The 17,189-nt window shown below is 39.3% G+C and overlaps 1 protein-coding gene across 1 annotated transcript in view; it reads left to right on the forward strand.

The window, feature by feature from the left end:
- The window catches only part of ANK3 (ankyrin 3), a 742,532-nt gene extending 739,397 nt beyond the window's left edge, over positions 1-3,135 (forward strand). Inside the window, exon 44 of the mRNA XM_023739341.1 lies at positions 1,249-3,135. The gene's annotated coding sequence lies outside the window, so the exon portion shown is untranslated. The remainder of the gene's footprint in view (positions 1-1,248) is intronic.
- Positions 3,136-17,189: the final 14,054 nt, after the last annotated feature.

Below are 17,189 nucleotides of genomic sequence, written 5' to 3' on the forward strand. Positions count from 1 at the left end.
GGTGGCAGTGTTGAAATCCCTCAAGCAGGAATTGATACTTTGACGTTTTTGGCTTCATGATTTAGTGACATGGGGCATAGAGGTCAGTAGTACTTTTAATACAGAAAAGGAAGTCAGAGGCTGACAGAGGAAGTGCTGTACATCATGTTTACATTAGTCACAGGATTATGGGTGATCCATCTGTAGAAAAAAAGACTTGTCTGGGTTAAGTAGCCTCAAGGTCGACAGGAACACTCTTGGGCTCCAAAAGAAGCAGAATTCTAAAGGTTCTTCTACACCTGCAGAAATAGTCTATAGTTTACATGTGAGTGAACAGAGTTCCTAAAATTGTTCTTGCCTTATTGGGGTTTTCTATAGGGGCTGTGTCTTGTTCTCAGGCATTCGAAGCATTTGTCAGCTTTTCACTCTAAATGGGGAGGAGGAAGAACTTTGCTTTATGGAGGAGTCCATACCAAGAACAGTACTATGAAAAACCTCTGCTGAGGAATGTTCATTTGTTTTGACATATTAAGACTGGCTGTAAAACACTGTTACTTTGTATAGGCGTCATCTGGTAAGACAAGACATTCTTGGTGGAGCCTCCATAAAAACGCTCCAATAGAATTAATTTATCTCACTCATGACTAACGGAGGGCAGGAAAAAATAAAGTACGCTTTGCAATAGTAGAAAATGGAAAAGCAGTTTCTTAGTAATGAAACAATGATGTAGTTTTTGAAAGGTTAGTTGGCTTTTGAGGGCTAAATAACTGTAAAACATACAGAAATGACTGGGATGCTCTATCCTGACTCCATGTCCCTGGGCTTTCGTGCCCAGCAGAACAACAGACCCCTGACAGTTTGATGTTGTTAGAAGTTTCCTAGAGCACCTCTCCCAGCCTTCTCATTTTATACATGGCAAGACTAAGGCCCAAAGGCTGTAAATGGTTTTCCCAAGTACCTGAGTGACCTTAGTATCCAGGATACTTGAAGACCCTCTAGAAGGGTCTTCCCAGCTCCATCCCTTAAACCGCAAATACAGTAAGCAGTGTTCTGTGGAGGTGACCTATACAAGGTAGTTATCTTTAAAGAGCATTCCAGCACACCTCAGGGTCTTCTTCTCAGAGGCATCCATCAGATAGCCTTGTTTAAAAGCATCACGTTAAACCATCCCATTAAGAAATAGAATGCTTAGGCAAGTTCTCTTAAATTTAAAAAAAAAGGGGGTGGGGAGAAAACTAAATTACCTACCTCTTGTCTCTCTTCCCACAGGATCATGTGTTTTTTACTGCCAGTATTGAGAAATTCATGGAAGAAATGTCAGCAGGAAGTAAAAATTCACGGAGAAGGGTGTGTGTGTTTGCTGTTTCCACACATTTACCGCATGTTTTTTTTTTTTTTTTTAATGCAAAGAGAAAAAAAGAAAACACCACCCACATTTTAATTTAGCATGAGCCAATTTACAGAGCATGGAAACTCACTTTCATTCCCGGGATTGGCGCGTGTGCAATTAGCAATGCAGTGTATATACAAGAAGCCATGCTGTTAACTGTTTTTCTCAAGTAATTTGGTGTCATTTACAAAAGGAAGAAATTCCTGCCGCCAGAAGGGACAGGAGGAGATGGAATGATCCAGTCGTGGAGAAACACTAAAATTACTAAATCCACAACAGCTCGCCTTATTTTTCTTGGACCCAAACTGTCAGGGTATAAACACTCTTTGTTTCTTTTTTAAAACATCGATAGTTTTGCTGTAAATAATGACACTGTATAAATTCTAACAGAAAAATAGAATTAATGTTTATAAGGCCCTGCCTCTTAGAACACAAACAGAATATTGCAAATGCATTTAACATAATAGGGATCTCAAGTGACTTCACACCCTAGGAGAAGGAGGGAGGGGTTTTGGGTGGGGGGATCTTCACTGATTCTTGTATATTAGCAATTATAATGTTTGTATATGCAAAACTGCTAGCTTGATTTTAAAAAAAAAAAAAAAATCTTTAAAATCTGCTGCAAATTTAAATAATTCCCAAAATGAGGAATTCTGTAGTTCTGTGAAAATTTTTTCTTCAGAATACTAATATTTTGATGCATGTGTATCACCTTATTTTGATTAAATCTTTTCCAATTTTGCAAACACTACAGTATACCGCAACACAGAAAAGAAGATTTTATCTGTAAACATAAAGCCCTTCATCTAATATTTGTTGCTGTTGCCAATTTTTCAATGAAATGACCTAAAAAATAAAAAAATAACCTTATACAGTAGTTGCTTTAGGGGGAGGGGGGTGCTATCTGTTTGTTAGTGCTTAAAAGGGGGTAATGCTTGCCGCTTTAGAGGTGGATGGTGCTCATAAGAGGCCCCAGTTGGGGGTATTTAAAATGGACTGAACAGAATCTCTTAGCTAATAGAATGGCAGCACGCTGTAAAATTATTCCTGTATCGTGTACTGGCTATAAAATGTAGACACCTTTCAGTAAGCCAATCATTTGTAACCATTCTAGCAGTGTCATATTAGGTTAATAAGGCTGCTGTGTTTTAAAGGGCATTTTTATTTGGGTTTTGGTGAAATTCTTTAATTTGTTGATTATATTCATATAAAATCAGCATTCATTGACACATAGCTCTAATGACATATGTATGAAAAACCACACACTGGATGACCTAGTTGATTATTTAAGCATAAAATAAATTGTGTTAAACTCTTCACCTATCTGTGCCATCCTGTGTTCTCTGGAAAAGGTAATTGTCTAACCCCTTGTCTTCATACGAGGCCTGACTATAGCAATCCACCCCACCAGCTGTATTCTCACCTCTGTGGTCACTAAAGGGATAGTCCTTAACTTCAGTTCTGCCCCTGCAGACTCCCAGCTACCATAGATTCTGTGCCTTTCATGGAGGAGCCAAAAAGTAAAGATGAACTGACAAGTAACCTTTGTCAACATTTGGTTCAGGCTGTCCCCAAATCCTGGGAATTGGGGCTGTAACAGCTGGCATATCCAGAGATTGTAAACTGGCAGCTCCAGGAACAATCCAGCCTATGGTTGTGTTTAACCCATAAAGCACTTCTTTGTTTTGTTTTTAAATGGACAGTCATTGTCAGTGCTTACAAGTTAGAAGATTTCAAGTAGTAACGTGACTTTCTAACCTCTCTTGAGAAACAAGATTTGGCAACAACAGGCCTCATTCCCCCAAGGCAACAACCTGTTGGAGCCATGTCACCTCTGCCCTCTCCAGGCACCACGGTCCCCGCTACACTTCTTAACATTTGTGTTATCGGACGGCCCTGGTAGCCATCATAGTTTGCAAGTCATACCCTAGATGATATGGAGCTTTAGTGCCCAAACGGTTAACCACTCAGCTGCTAATCAAAAAGTGGGCGGTTCAAACCCACCCAGCAGCTCTGTGAAAGAAAGACCTGGCCATCTGCTCCAGTGAAGATTACAGGCTAGAAAACCCTATGAGGCAGTTTTACTCTGTTACATGGAGTCACTACGAATCAAATGGCTCAGTGACAGCTAACACCACCACACAGGGGCAGGGACCATGGCTGTTTTAATTTTCATTCTAGCCCAGAGTTTGTCTAGTAGTAGTAATTATCATCACTAAAATTTGAGTGCTCACTATGTGCCAGAACTAAGTACACTAATTAATTCACTGAGTCCTCATAACCACACTATAAGGTAGGTACTGTCTTTGTAAGTAGTAATCCCTATATATATATATATATATATATATATATATATAAAAGGAGTGGTTAGAGCCATTCAGCAATATCATATATTGCCTGCCCCTTAAAGCTTATTATCATATGAAATGAGTTCCTAATAAGGATTCAATATCAACGCATAAAACCTGTATGGAGAACCTACTTTGTATAAACAATGGAGCTAGATTGCGTTTGCATGGTACCCTAAATAAATGGAACACACCCCCTACCCCCACATCAAAATCATCTTATAGATGAGCAAGATGAGACTCCCAAATGATGAAATAAAACTTGCTCAAAAAGCCTCTTTGTAAACGGAGGATCAGAGTCTAGGTTTCTAACTTCCTATCTGAGAGTTATGATTTCTGACTCACAGTTGTTCACATGAAGGTACTTACGCTGAACTAGAAACTCACTTGTGTGTACTTGTCCAGATACTAAGTGGGTGATACACTGTATTTATTATGTTTATATACCTGAAAACTTGGCTTTAGGGGTAAACTGGGATAAGTGATGGGCTAAGCTTCAGGTCAAGCAAATTTCATAAATTCACTCAGAAGTATCCAAAATATGAGTCACGATTTTATATGCACATATATATGGATACATAGACTGAATGGAAGATGTTTTATATTCCTAGTACAGCCTTTGGTCTGCCAGCTTAGAAAAATGTATTTAAGCTTTTGTTTGATGGACATTGCTGTAAAAAACTGAACTATGACTGATAAATTCCTGATACTTGCTCTCCTTTTCAATTTTATATTCTTGCCAAATTGTTGCATTTGTTAAGTTAAAATGTATTGTTGTTATGGTATTGCCAAATTATGGCAATACACTGTGGGATTATCATCACTTCTAGGAGGGGATCTCTTTCTCTACTGCATACATTATCAGCCAGCCTTCTTTCCTCTATAAATAAGATCTACCTTCCATTTTGCTGTCACTCTGGGGTTCCATCAAGACTGAGATTTTTATCCCGGGCAAATAAATAAGTTGTTTGCTTTCATTATAAGCATCAAATCTGTTTTGGCTATATGACAGGCGTAAAAACGGCCTAGAAGTGAATCAGAGGAGTGTTATCAATTAACCCCTCAAGTCTCTCTGAATAAGCCAATAATCCAAAAGCTAACTTCTTATGTGGGTGAGCCTTGGTGTTCTTGATTTGTTGAAGAAGCCCTGGCATATTAAAAGACGTGTAGTTACCTAGTTATATGGCACTGCGTCTCTTTCCTAAATAGATGTTCAAATAATCCAGAAGTAAACATTTCCAACATGTGAGACTGGAGCCAAAACTTGCAAGAGTTCTCTAAAAAAGACTCAAGGCGGTAGTGTGATTTATTTAAAAAACAAAAACAGAGTGGACTCTGACCAGCATCCTTAGTAACAAGCCGAGTAGCTTTTGCCTCTTTAATAGAATTAAATGCGGACAGTTCAAAAGAGGGTAAAGTGAAATTTATCATTCTATCTGCTACCCTCATTGACTAACAGCTATATATAATATGTACAACCCACATGAACCTACAGTGAAGACATCTTATTGTATATCCCTTGGCGGTTCCTGAGTTAGGCAGTAAACACCCTGAGGGTTGCATTTCCAACAGGATATCCTAGGACTCCCACCAATTCCAAAGGGGTTCCAAAGCAAAGTGAATGTGCTTGGAGGACTTTAAAGACAGTGAGAAGAACCACTAGTCCACGGGAGGTACACCAGGATCAAGAACCATCAGAACATTTCCTCTAGGACCACTTTGGAACTTCCTGTTAATACCCTCAGAAAAACAGATGACCTCCTTACCTAATTCCCCCCAACATCCTCAATTACTACTTCTCTTCTGCTAGCTCAAGCAATGGGATAATTCTGAGAGTGAAGAAAGAATGCTGGTTTGCCTGTCAAAAGTGTTCCATCCTGTGAGGTACACCACCAAGTCCTCATACTGTATACTCCCTGAGGGCAGCGACTTGGTTTTGTTCTCCATTACATCCATAGTACCTAGAATAGTGCCTGACACCTCATAGGTGCTCAATATTTGTTGAGGGTATGAGTGAATGAATCAACAAACATCAGAGGGCAAAAAACAGTGAACGGAGAACTCTCTTTGCTTTATAACGCCCTACTCCTGACTTCCCAAAAGCGAGATTCTGATTTTGTTCAAGCACTGCTTGCAGAATTTTTTTCCAGCGGTGAAAACAATCTTAAAACACAGTTCAAGTGCTTTGCTTGAGTGCTTAAAGCACATCTTTCAAAGAACAATAAGGTTTCCTGGAAATAAGCAGTTCCATAAAGTGCCTGGATGATCTATACTCAGAGGATCTAGAAAAAGCCACAGAGATCAGGGTGTTGTTGGACAAAACCAAAGAAACAAGCAGGTGTTTAATGAGACCAAGTTGAATACTTTCAAAAAGAGGTAGAAGCTCATACACACTGATGTTGGACAACAGGACCTTTCATTGTGGGGTCCAAAGAATCAGCGGTGGTATGCCATGTAATATTCAAATAAATGATGCCTTGTAAAAAAAAAAAAGTGAATGGGAAATATTCTGTGTACCATCTTGTGCACAATTTTTTTTTATAGGCTCAACCAAGCTAGGAATCAAGGGAAAGCTCAGCTTTTTGTTCCACTGACTTCATTCTCCAAGGATTGATTTGGTGTCCTCCATTCTCCACTGACCCTTTCCAGTTGCACAACCCTCCTATTAGCTGTTGACCTTTTGGTTGGCAGCTGAGCTCTTAACCACTGCGCCACCAGGGCCCCTCTTGTTAGCCACAAAGTCCTAAATAATTGGGTTTGGCTATAGCAATACCTCACAAGCAAACAGCATACCAGGCAAACTACTGAAGTGGGCATCTCTCCCATGACTGTGGACAGCAGTCCTCACCCTTATCACTAACTGTCTACTGAGAAACCAGGCAAGAGTGTGGAAAGCCCGTCATCACTTCTCATCTTTTATGAAAAAGTCATCTTAGTCTCCTTTCTTTCAGACATGATATCCAGGTAAATATAAAAGACTGGCTAGTTCATTGAAGATTTCTACCTCACTGTTTCTAAGTGTTTGCTGGGTTAATGAAGGGTAGCAAAGCACCCCTGGAAGACCCTGGGCCACATCCAGCCTTCAGAAATGTTTTGTCTGGACCACACAGAGTTTGAAAAAATATTTAAATGAATTGTCCACATTTTTTAAAAATCAGGAGATTTTGGATGAAAATTTGAATTCTCTTTACGATCTGAAGACGTGACTATCTTGTTTCTGCAGTTCCTTATGACAACAATCACTTGAAGTGAAGCTGCACCTCGACCTTCGGACTACGCATGTGTTTTACCATTCACCATGGTCCCTCTTCTCCTTATTACCTCTAAAACCCAACCTGCTTTATTCGTTTCTCTTCCCAGCCCAGTCTCTGATCTGGTTTGAGAAAGGAGTAGGTGGCAAATTGATAGCAACCTGCTTAAATCTTCCTTCTTTTTAGAAAGCCAAACATCTACCTCATTTCCGTCCTGCCTTTCTCAGTGCCAGTAGAGGGATGGAATAAAGGAGTGAGTAAGTAACTGAGAAGGGAAAGATGGATCATGTGGTTCTCCAAACCATCCATCCCTTATCTATCCGTCTTACTGAACAGCACATATTTGGTGTCTGCCATGTTTCAGGTGCTATCCTAGGCACAGGGTACATCTGGTTCTCTGCCCTCTGCCTTTAAAGTAAGGAGAATACAAACATCCTCTGTGTGAAATCTAAATCTAGGGCTTCTCAGGAAGGGAAATCCTAGAATGACTTACAGAAACAAAACTACTGCGGCACATCATAGGTGGTGCATGTCAGAGAACAAGGGAAGACAACGTAGGATGGAGAGGAATGGCCCTGTGGCTGCTGAGTGTATACAGCTTTCCCTCCTTCATGTCACACCTTGCAAGTAACCCTGCTATTTACAATTAAATGGAACAAGAGAACACTTTAAAAACAGTTGAAAAGTATTTAACCACACACCTATATTCATTGCATTGTTCACAATAGCAAAAAAATGGAGACTGCCTAACTGCCCTTCAGCAGATGAATGGATAGGCAAAACGTGGTACACACACAAGGGAATACTAGGCAACCATAAAGAGCAATGATGAGTCCACATAACATAACATGGATGGATCTGGAGGATCTAATGCTGGAGGTCAGTGCTTGGGTGCAGTGAAGAGCAGAACTAGAGCTACTTCAGCCTGGCTCACTAACACAGCTATCATGGCTAGTGTGCCTTGTGTAGGTGGAGCCTGAATCAAGAAGTAAATAAAGGGTATCTAGGGAAAAGCCTGTGAAAGCTTCACTCATTCAGGGAGGACACATGGCTCTCAAAAAATATGTAAAGTTAGTGGTGACAGCTGTAGCATGGTAACTCTCATGCTTCTGACTATGATAAATCTTTGAAGCTCCTCGATTCTCAAGTTTCATAGGCCAGAGGGGTCACACTTTCAAATGTCTATGGAGAGTAGGCAGGTCATCTATATTGGGCAGAAAGGGTTGTCATAGACTGTGTTACACGTAAATATTGCATTACATTTCCTAGCCCCACTGCCATCACCTTGGCCTTGGAACTTGCTTTGACCAATGAAATAAGAGCAGGTGCTCTAAGAGCTAGCGTGTTTTTCCTTCATACTGTCTTTCCTCCAACCCCACTACCTGGAATGTTCCATATAGAGATTGCTCCCTAGCCTGGTGCTGGAGTAAAGACAATTTGGAGCAGAGCCAAAGTCAACCCACGATGAATCTGCAATGTGAGCAAGAAATCTATTTTGTAAGCCACTGAGATGTTACTGTTTCATAACCCACTATCCTGATTACTGTACAAATCAGCTGTAAGATATTAAGAGGTGGTGGATACTGGGTGAACACATGCTCCTTCTAAAGAGGCTATTTTGTGGGAATATAAGCCTAGTGCTGCCAGATTTTCACATTTTTTAAATGCTTGCAATTAATTTGATTTTTTTTTTTTCCTGAATATGGTGTGGGCCAAATAAAGCATGCCAGTGGGCCACCAGGTTTCAACCACTGCCATTGGCTCTTGGCATTTGCAGACTGAACACATTCCTGGATCATGTTATACAAATTTATTGATGTGTGATTTTTAATCACACACTGTGAGACTGCTGTGCATGATCAAATAACTTAGTTCCTGAGTCAGTGTGATGGACTACCCAACATCCCCATCTCAGTGCAGCTTGGTTGGTCTCTGTGCACCATTTCCGACTCTGAAACTCTCATTAAGTGTCTGAAGGAGTAACTTTGCTTTTTTACTTACATCTTTACGAGTCAGAATCAACTCAACGGCAATGGGTCATTACATTTTAGTGAAGAACTGATCTTGTGCATCTGGGCCTGATGTAGCTCCTGCCTACCTCTATATCCACCATTTCATCCTTTGCTCTCACTGCACTCTAGACCAGTGATAAAGTGTGATCTATGGACTGGTGTTGGTCTGAGAACTGTTGGTTGCCTGCCTACAGCAAGATGAGAAACCTGGACCAGAATATAAATCAACAATGTTACTAAGAATATTCCTTAGTTCAGCTGACTTCTTTTTTTTTTTTAAACAGTAAGGCTTTCTGGATGAAGGAAGTGGTACACAGATGTACAGTTTGGTGCAAGTTCTTAATCTTGTTGTGGACTGATGTTCTACACAGCACAGCTCTAGCTAAACTGGCTTCCTTTCTGTTCTTCAAAAATGTCAAGTTCCTTCTCATCTCACTCATATCCCATTTGCACTTATTATTCCCTCTGCCAGTAAAACGCTCATTTCAGTCTCCAAATGTCACCTCCTGCCTTCCTTGCACACCCTCTCTAAAGTGACGTGACCCCCAGTTACTTACTGTCACATTACCATATTTATTCCTTGCATAGCATTTATTACTATTATGATCTCGTTTGTTTATTTGTACACTTGTCTGTTGCCCTTCTTATTCATTGCTATATCTGCAGCATCTAGCACAATGGCTGACACTAGTAGGCACACAAATATTTGCTGAGTAAATAAATAAGAGGTGGAGGAAGAGTCAACATATATGGCTCAGGATAAATATCTGGTGAATGTTGTGAATGTCAAGGAAAAACAGTAACATCTTCAGTGACTCACTGTGAAGTGTCAAAAAAAAATGCCAGTTTGCCTTTGAGGGTTGCTGTGCTACCACCCACAGTGAGGACTTCCTGAGAAGAGCTTTATAACTCAACTCCTCCACAACATTTTATGAAAGCTTTGTTACTGATTGCCAGGTATCATCATGGTGTTTTTCCATCTTGTGCCAAAGACATGTGATGGGAAGGTTGTTAAAAGTCATCTGGTATGTGTCACAGCATCAGATCTTCAAATGACTCGCACTGAATCAGCCAAACACAGCACAGCCCCAACTAAACTGGTGCTAGAAGAATGAGCCATCTTTCTGACTGATACATAAATCTCACTGGTGGAACAGTAATAAAAAAGAGCTGCTCAGGCAGCCCGAGTAGCTACATTGTATAATGACTACAGCCCTTCCTGCGCTGGTGATGCCAACCTGTAGCCGGAATCTAAACTACCCTTTGGCATCACAAAAGCCAAATATCAAATGCTACAGAGATAGGTGTAAAGCGTTAGAGAGTAATGGGGACTGTAGCAGACTTGAGAGCGTATACCTCATCTAGAAACAATGTTGAGTTAGCGCTAATAAATTATTACCATGCAAGAATGCAAGCTCAGAATTGTCAGCTCTTCTGATTTTCAAGAGAAGCTGGAAATCTGTATGAGGGGATGATGTTGGGTAGGGAAGTATATGAGTATGGGTATACATCACATTCAACTCAAATGCTACTTATTTACTTCATACGGTGTCCAAAGTCACTGTCCTAGGTATCGGTATCTGTTTATCAAAAATAAAAAGGAATAAGAGCTGGGATCCATGGACTCAAAGAGCTTTAATCTAGTCATAAAAACAAGATAAGCTCTTAAATAAACAGAACGTAAGACAATGTGGGAAGTGACATGTATTAAATAAGTAAATGTATGCAAAGCACAAAACAGTCCTGGCACATAGTAAGTGCTACATGGGTTGGCTACTGTTGTTGCTATGATTGTTGTGATTGTTAATAATATTATAAAATTATCATTATAATGATGACTTCAGGATGACTGCTGACAAAGTGAGTTGGAGAAGGCCAGAGAGCCTTACACATATTCGGCATGCAATAAACACTGGTTGAATGAATAAATGCTTGCTGGAAGAGCAGCATTTGAGCTAAGATTTGAGAAATGAGTAGTAGATTTTAAAATGTTAAGAAGGAATGCAACTATTGGTCTCTATTCATCTGGAGCAAAAGATAATGAAGGAAACCAAAGATTCAAAGAAGGCACTAGTCCATAGGAATAATAGCCCACACAAACCACGGCCTCTTCCGAGATCAGAAGAACTACTTAGATGGTGCCTGTCTACCAATACTGACCATTCTAACTAGGAACACAATAGAAGGTCCCGGATGGAATGGGAGAAAAATGTAGAACAAAATTCAAATTCCTAAAAAAGGCCAAACTTACTGGACCAACAGAGACTAGAGGAACTCCCAAGACTATCACCTTTGAACTTGGAACTGAAGCCACTCCTGGAGGTCACCTTTTCAGCCAAATAATAGATTGGCTTATAAAATAAACAATATCACCCATGAGTAATGTGCTCCCTTAAACAATCAGCTATACAGGACAAAATGGTCAACATTAACCAACAGCAAAGATGAGAAGGCAAGGAGGGGCAGGGAAGCTAGATCAATGAAAACAGAGCAAACAGAATGGAAGTATGAGAATGCTGACACATTGTGAAAATTGTAACCAATGTCATAGAACAATTTGTATAAAAATTGTTAAATGGGAACTAATTTGCTATGTAAATTTCCATCTAAAACACAGTGAAATATTTATTAAAAATATGTTAAGAAGGAAGGGATAAGCAAAGAGGAACAAAGAAGCTAGAAGCATAAAGGCATCCTAAAAAGCATGAACAAACTGTTTTGGTCAGAACTTGAGGAGAAAGAAGAGGCAAAGATGGAAAAGTATGGATACAGGGAGCCTCACCATGGAGAGTCTTAAATGCCAGCCAAGAAGTTTAGACACTGCTTTCGGTAATCATCTTCATCAGTTCTATCTTGTGAATGTTTGCCCACCTCAGCATGTTTGCACACAGTAGGTACTCAATGCATGCAAGGCTGTATAATACATTAGGCTCACTCTGCAAGATTCTAAGGCTTGTAAACCTGAAACCATACTCAAAGAGAGTTCCTGAGTTACTGTATTTTTACACAAATAACACACGCATTATATGTTTTTTTGCCAACTATGCAACCCCCTCATGCATTATTTTCCTATCGAGCTGTGTGCTTTATATGTGTGGGCGCATTTTTTACGTGGGCACGTATTTGTGAAAAATACGGTACGTGGGATTATACCTAGGCATGAAGACCTGTGTTCTGGGGCATGTACCATGGGAACCAATCTTTACACAACCTTAGCAAAGTAATTTTTCATCCCTCTCCCAAATAAGTGAAGCTTAGTTTCCACCAAAAGAATTTTCTAAAGCCAGTTGGATAAGGAAGTCACTTAATGTGTCATTCTGTGGTTTAAAAGCTAATCAAGATCAGCTGCAGAACAAGAAACAACTGCTTTGAGGACCAGAATTGTTGACTGACTTTGAAGCAACATGAGCAAACTAAGTCCCAGAGAAGTTAAATGTCAGTCTGTTGTGAAAATATAAAGATTAGAACTTAACAGCTTCCATCACACCCTACTGCCTCCTAGTTGGTTTATAGATGAACCTACAGAATCATCTATAGGGGATGGTACAGAAAGGCCTCTCTCCAATCAATGCCCAAAAATCAGCTGTGCTTCTATACAACAGCAATGAACAATCTGAAAAGGAAATTTTAAAAACAATTGCATTTACAATAGCATCTAAAAGAATAAAATACCTAGGAATAAATTTAACTCAGACTTGTACACTGAAAGTAAAACATTGCTGAAAGAAATTAAAGAAGACCTAAGTAATTGGGAAGATATCCCATGTTTATGGATTGGAAGACATAATATTGTTAAGATGTCAATACTACTCAAAGTAATCTATAGATTCAATGCAATCCCTATCAAAATTCTAACAGCCTTTTTTGCAGAAAAGGAAAAGTTGATCCTGAATTTCATACTGAATTGTAAGGGATCCCAAAGAGGCAAACAATCTTGAAAACGAAGAACAAAGTAGGAAGACTCCTACTTCTTGATTTCAAAATACATTATAAAGCTACAATAATCAAAAAAAGACTGCTACTTATATATAGACATATAGACCAATGGAATAGAATTGACAGTCCAGAAATAAACCCATACATCTATGGAAAATTGATATCAGCTAGGCTGTAAACTCCATCCAATAGAGAAAGAATAGTTTTTTCAACAAACGGTGCTGAACAACTGAATCTCTGCATGCAAAAGAATGATATTGAACCCATACCTCACACCATATATGAAAATTAACTCAAAATGGATTAATGGCCTCAATATAAGAACTAAATCCATAAAACTCTTAGAAGAAAACATACGGGTAAAACTTCAAGACCTTGTTTTTGACAATGGGTTCTTAGATATGATACCAAATGGGGTCAATAATATCTACCTCTCTGGATTGTATTTAGGATTAAATCAAATGATGCAGGTAAAGTTACTCGCAAAGTTCCTAACACAAAGTAAGCATTCAGTAGATGTAAGCTGTTACTGTTTATTACTAATTCTAGGCCATCAATAATCTCTCACTCTTCATGTAGCTAACTCATACTGGTTCTTTACGTATATTTTTTAAATGATCCTTGAGTGATCTCAGGAACTGAGATGGAACTCAATTCCAACTCACCTTCCTCATAAAGTTACTTTTGGCAGTACAGGTAGTCCTCGTCTTAGGACGTATTCAAGTCACTATGAACCACATTTATGACCATCCTGGTTTTGTTGTTGTTGCACATCTTATCGTTAGTAGTATGTACTACATACAGTGTTGCGGCACATAATTTACTGCTTATATGTAATGTTTCCAACCCCTAAAGACAAGTAAAGATTGGATTTATAAAGATACTGATGATAAAAGGCAATAATAATGAAAACTAAAAAAAAAAAAAGGTGTTCAACTTATATCAGAACCAACTTATGATGGAGTCACTGGAACTGAACCTTGATGTAAGTCAGAGACTACCTGTACTGGATTCTCCTCCTCTCTGGATTCTCTCCCTTTCCTCTGTGATTTAACACTAATCTCCAATTACCTTAACCATAGTCTGTATCACATTATATATAAACGTCTATTCTGCTCTATCTTCCTTCCCCCCATCCTCTCCCCCATTAATTGTGAGCTCTTCCAGAGAGGGGATCATGCCTCATTTGTTTTGCTATACTAGGCACTCAATGAAAAGGGATAATTATCCAATCTATCTGATTCACAGCTCAAGTCTTCTGTTTGAGATTTTACCTTGGTTATCTTCTCCTGTATGCTCAACCAATTCTTTGAACCTAATGTCCTTGGATGTAAAATTCATTTAATTTTATTAGTACACAGAGAGAATTCTAGAAAGAGTAATAATTCACCTCCTTACTTCTCACTGCCCTTTCACAGTCATTATTTCACTTGATCCCTCCATCCTAGGAGGCAGACAGTACAAATCAGAAATGTGTTGGAAATCACACAGCAGACAAGTGGCAGAACTGGGCAGAGCCAGTGCTACAGTCATTTCATACGTAAGGAGGTGCATACCCATAATCAGCTATATTCTTTAAAATTACTATTTTCCCTATACATACAGACTTAGGAAAGCAGGGGCCAGTTTTCTATTCTCTAGTTAACTCTAAAGACCTTTCTATGCGCTTAAGTGGGAATTTTTTCCCCCACTGCTTTGGACACAGCTTGTGTTGGTGAACCTGATTTACTATGGTGAAACCACTGAAGTTTCTTAGAACCAAGAATTATTCAGAAACCACCGATCCAAAGGCAATTCTGAGCAGAGAAAAGTCAAGGAAGGCTACAGGAAGAGTGGGCTGGGCATAAATTAGAGTTAAAATACCAGCATTATGAAGACCTTCTCTACCTTATAACTTCTACTATAATCACAAAATGAATGTTGTTTCTGTAAGAGAGAAGAGTTGAAACTGCCATGTCAATTTTAAATGCAAAAGTAATTTATAAACTCAAAGCACCAGGATTGTTGTAAGGCTTAAATGAGATAATGCTCGTAAAGTGTCTGCCATAGTACCTAGAACAAAACAGTACCAAATAAATGGTAGCTATTATTATCACAGGAGCCCTGGTGGTACAATAGTTAAGTGCTTGGTTGCTAACCAGCCACTCCTCGGGAGAAAGATGTGGCAGTCTACTTCTGTAAAGATGCCAGCCTTGGAAAACCTATGGGACAGTTCTACTTTGTCCTATAGGGTCGCTATGAATTGGAATCAACTCCACGACATTTTTTTTGTTTTAATCACATTATTTCCCAACATTCTCTGACAATAAGAAACACCTGGAGGTACTTTTTAGAAGTATAAAATCTTAAGCCTATCCTAGACTTCTAAATCCGACTCTCCAGGTAAGGAGCCTGGCAAGCTCTATGTTTATAGTTGTATCTTACAGGGTGAGAAAAGATGGAAAACTATTTATACTAGGCAATTTGAATTGTTTCAGTGGTTTCCCTTCTGCATTGATTGAATAGTGTTCCTCTTCCGCAAAGTTCATGTCCTTCCCAGAATTTCAGAATGTGACCAGGGTTGCTGCATATGTAATTAGTGAAGATGAGGTCATACTGGAGTAGGTTAGGCCCTTGATCCTATATGGCTGTTGTCCTATAAGAAGAGAAGAAGAGATACAGAAAGAGACACACACACACAGGAGGAACGCCACGTGATGATGAAGGTAGAGACTGGAGTGATGTGTCTGCAAGCCAAGGAATGCCAAGGATTGCCGGCAACACCAGAAGCTAAGAGAATGGCATGGGACAGATTATCCCCTAGGACCTTCAGAGAGAGCATTGCCCTGCCAACACCTTTATTTAGGACTTATAGCCTCCAGAACTGTCAGAATAAATTTATGTTGTTTTAAGCCATAGAGTTTGTGGTAATTTGTTTCAGCAGCCCATCGCCATGAGTCAGAATCAATTATACAGCAACAGGGTTTTTTTGTTTTGGTTTTGGTTCAGGAAACTAATACACCATTGATATGAAGATGTTTGGCTGGTAGGGCTTGACATTCCTCCTTCTCCTCCATACCTGAGTCTTCCAGTCTTTATAGGAAGTATTTTAATGTTTCTATAAAAGCAAGAATTAATCTTTATCTTGGTTACTGTCGTAATACTTAAAAGAAGAAAGGACTTTAAATGGGAATATGTATGTTTTTTTCAAATCTCCAGTTCATCTTTACTTCATTTGAAAGTCACTGATATTTTACATAATCAATCTAATTTTCCATTTTCTTAGACATTTGGAAAAATCCTAGGGCAGAAGAAAATTAAAAAGGAGGAATTGACAAAACAACATATTAATGCTTGTTAACCCAACCCATTGCCGTTGAGTCGATTTCGACTCATAGCAACCCTCTAAGACAGAGTAGAACTGCCCCATAAGGTTTCCAAGGAGCAGCTGGTGGATTTGAACTGCTGACCTTTTTTTGAATAGCAGCCAAACGCTTAACCACTGAGCCACCAGGTTAGTTAGTATGCCGGTTAGTATGAATCAAATAAACATTTATACAGCGACTATTCTTTAGTACTTTATTGATGACAAATTTAATAATATAAAGGATATTTTGAAAGAAAGAAAAAAGCCACCTATAATCCTATTACCATAATGACTATTTCATTTTCATAATTTCCCCCAGTCATTTGTATGATCATATACATTTGCATATGTTTGTTTTTTGGGGAGGTATTGCCCAATATCTTCTTCGTGGTCTGTGCTCTTCTGAACTAAGAAAACTAAAGGGGTGTTTGTAATGTAAATCAAAACAAAGATAGGGACAGAGACTTATCATAATATCGCAAAGCTAGTCACTTTTAACAGTGCAAAAGAATTCGAATTTTTATAGATGCTGGACCCTGAAGAAAAGTGAGTGGATGGGTAGCAGAATGGACGTAAGAAATGGAGTTGTCTGGGGGTGGGAGGTTTGGAAAGAGATGAAGAGGGAGTCGATGGGGGGCAGAGGCTCCTCAGAAACAGGGAGGGGACAATGGCAGGAGAAGCTTCAGTAGTTAAGAAGAAAGCCTTCTACATTCATGAGGAACCAAGCAGAGTGAGCTGAACAGAACAGAGAAGCTATCCTCATTCTTGATCCCCTTAGGGGACTCCATGTGGATCACAGTAAGCTCTTGAACTTAATGTAAATCCTGCTCTGCACAGCCTTCTTGATTTTGTATGACTACTCCGCCAACAGTGAGACCAGTTTTCAATAACAGCCCCACATTCAGGTATTAAGGACATGGAGAATAG

This window comes from Trichechus manatus, unplaced genomic scaffold (assembly GCF_000243295.1).
Source record: "Trichechus manatus latirostris isolate Lorelei unplaced genomic scaffold, TriManLat1.0 scaffold00007, whole genome shotgun sequence".
In the NCBI taxonomy this organism is placed as follows: Eukaryota; Metazoa; Chordata; class Mammalia; order Sirenia; family Trichechidae; genus Trichechus; species Trichechus manatus.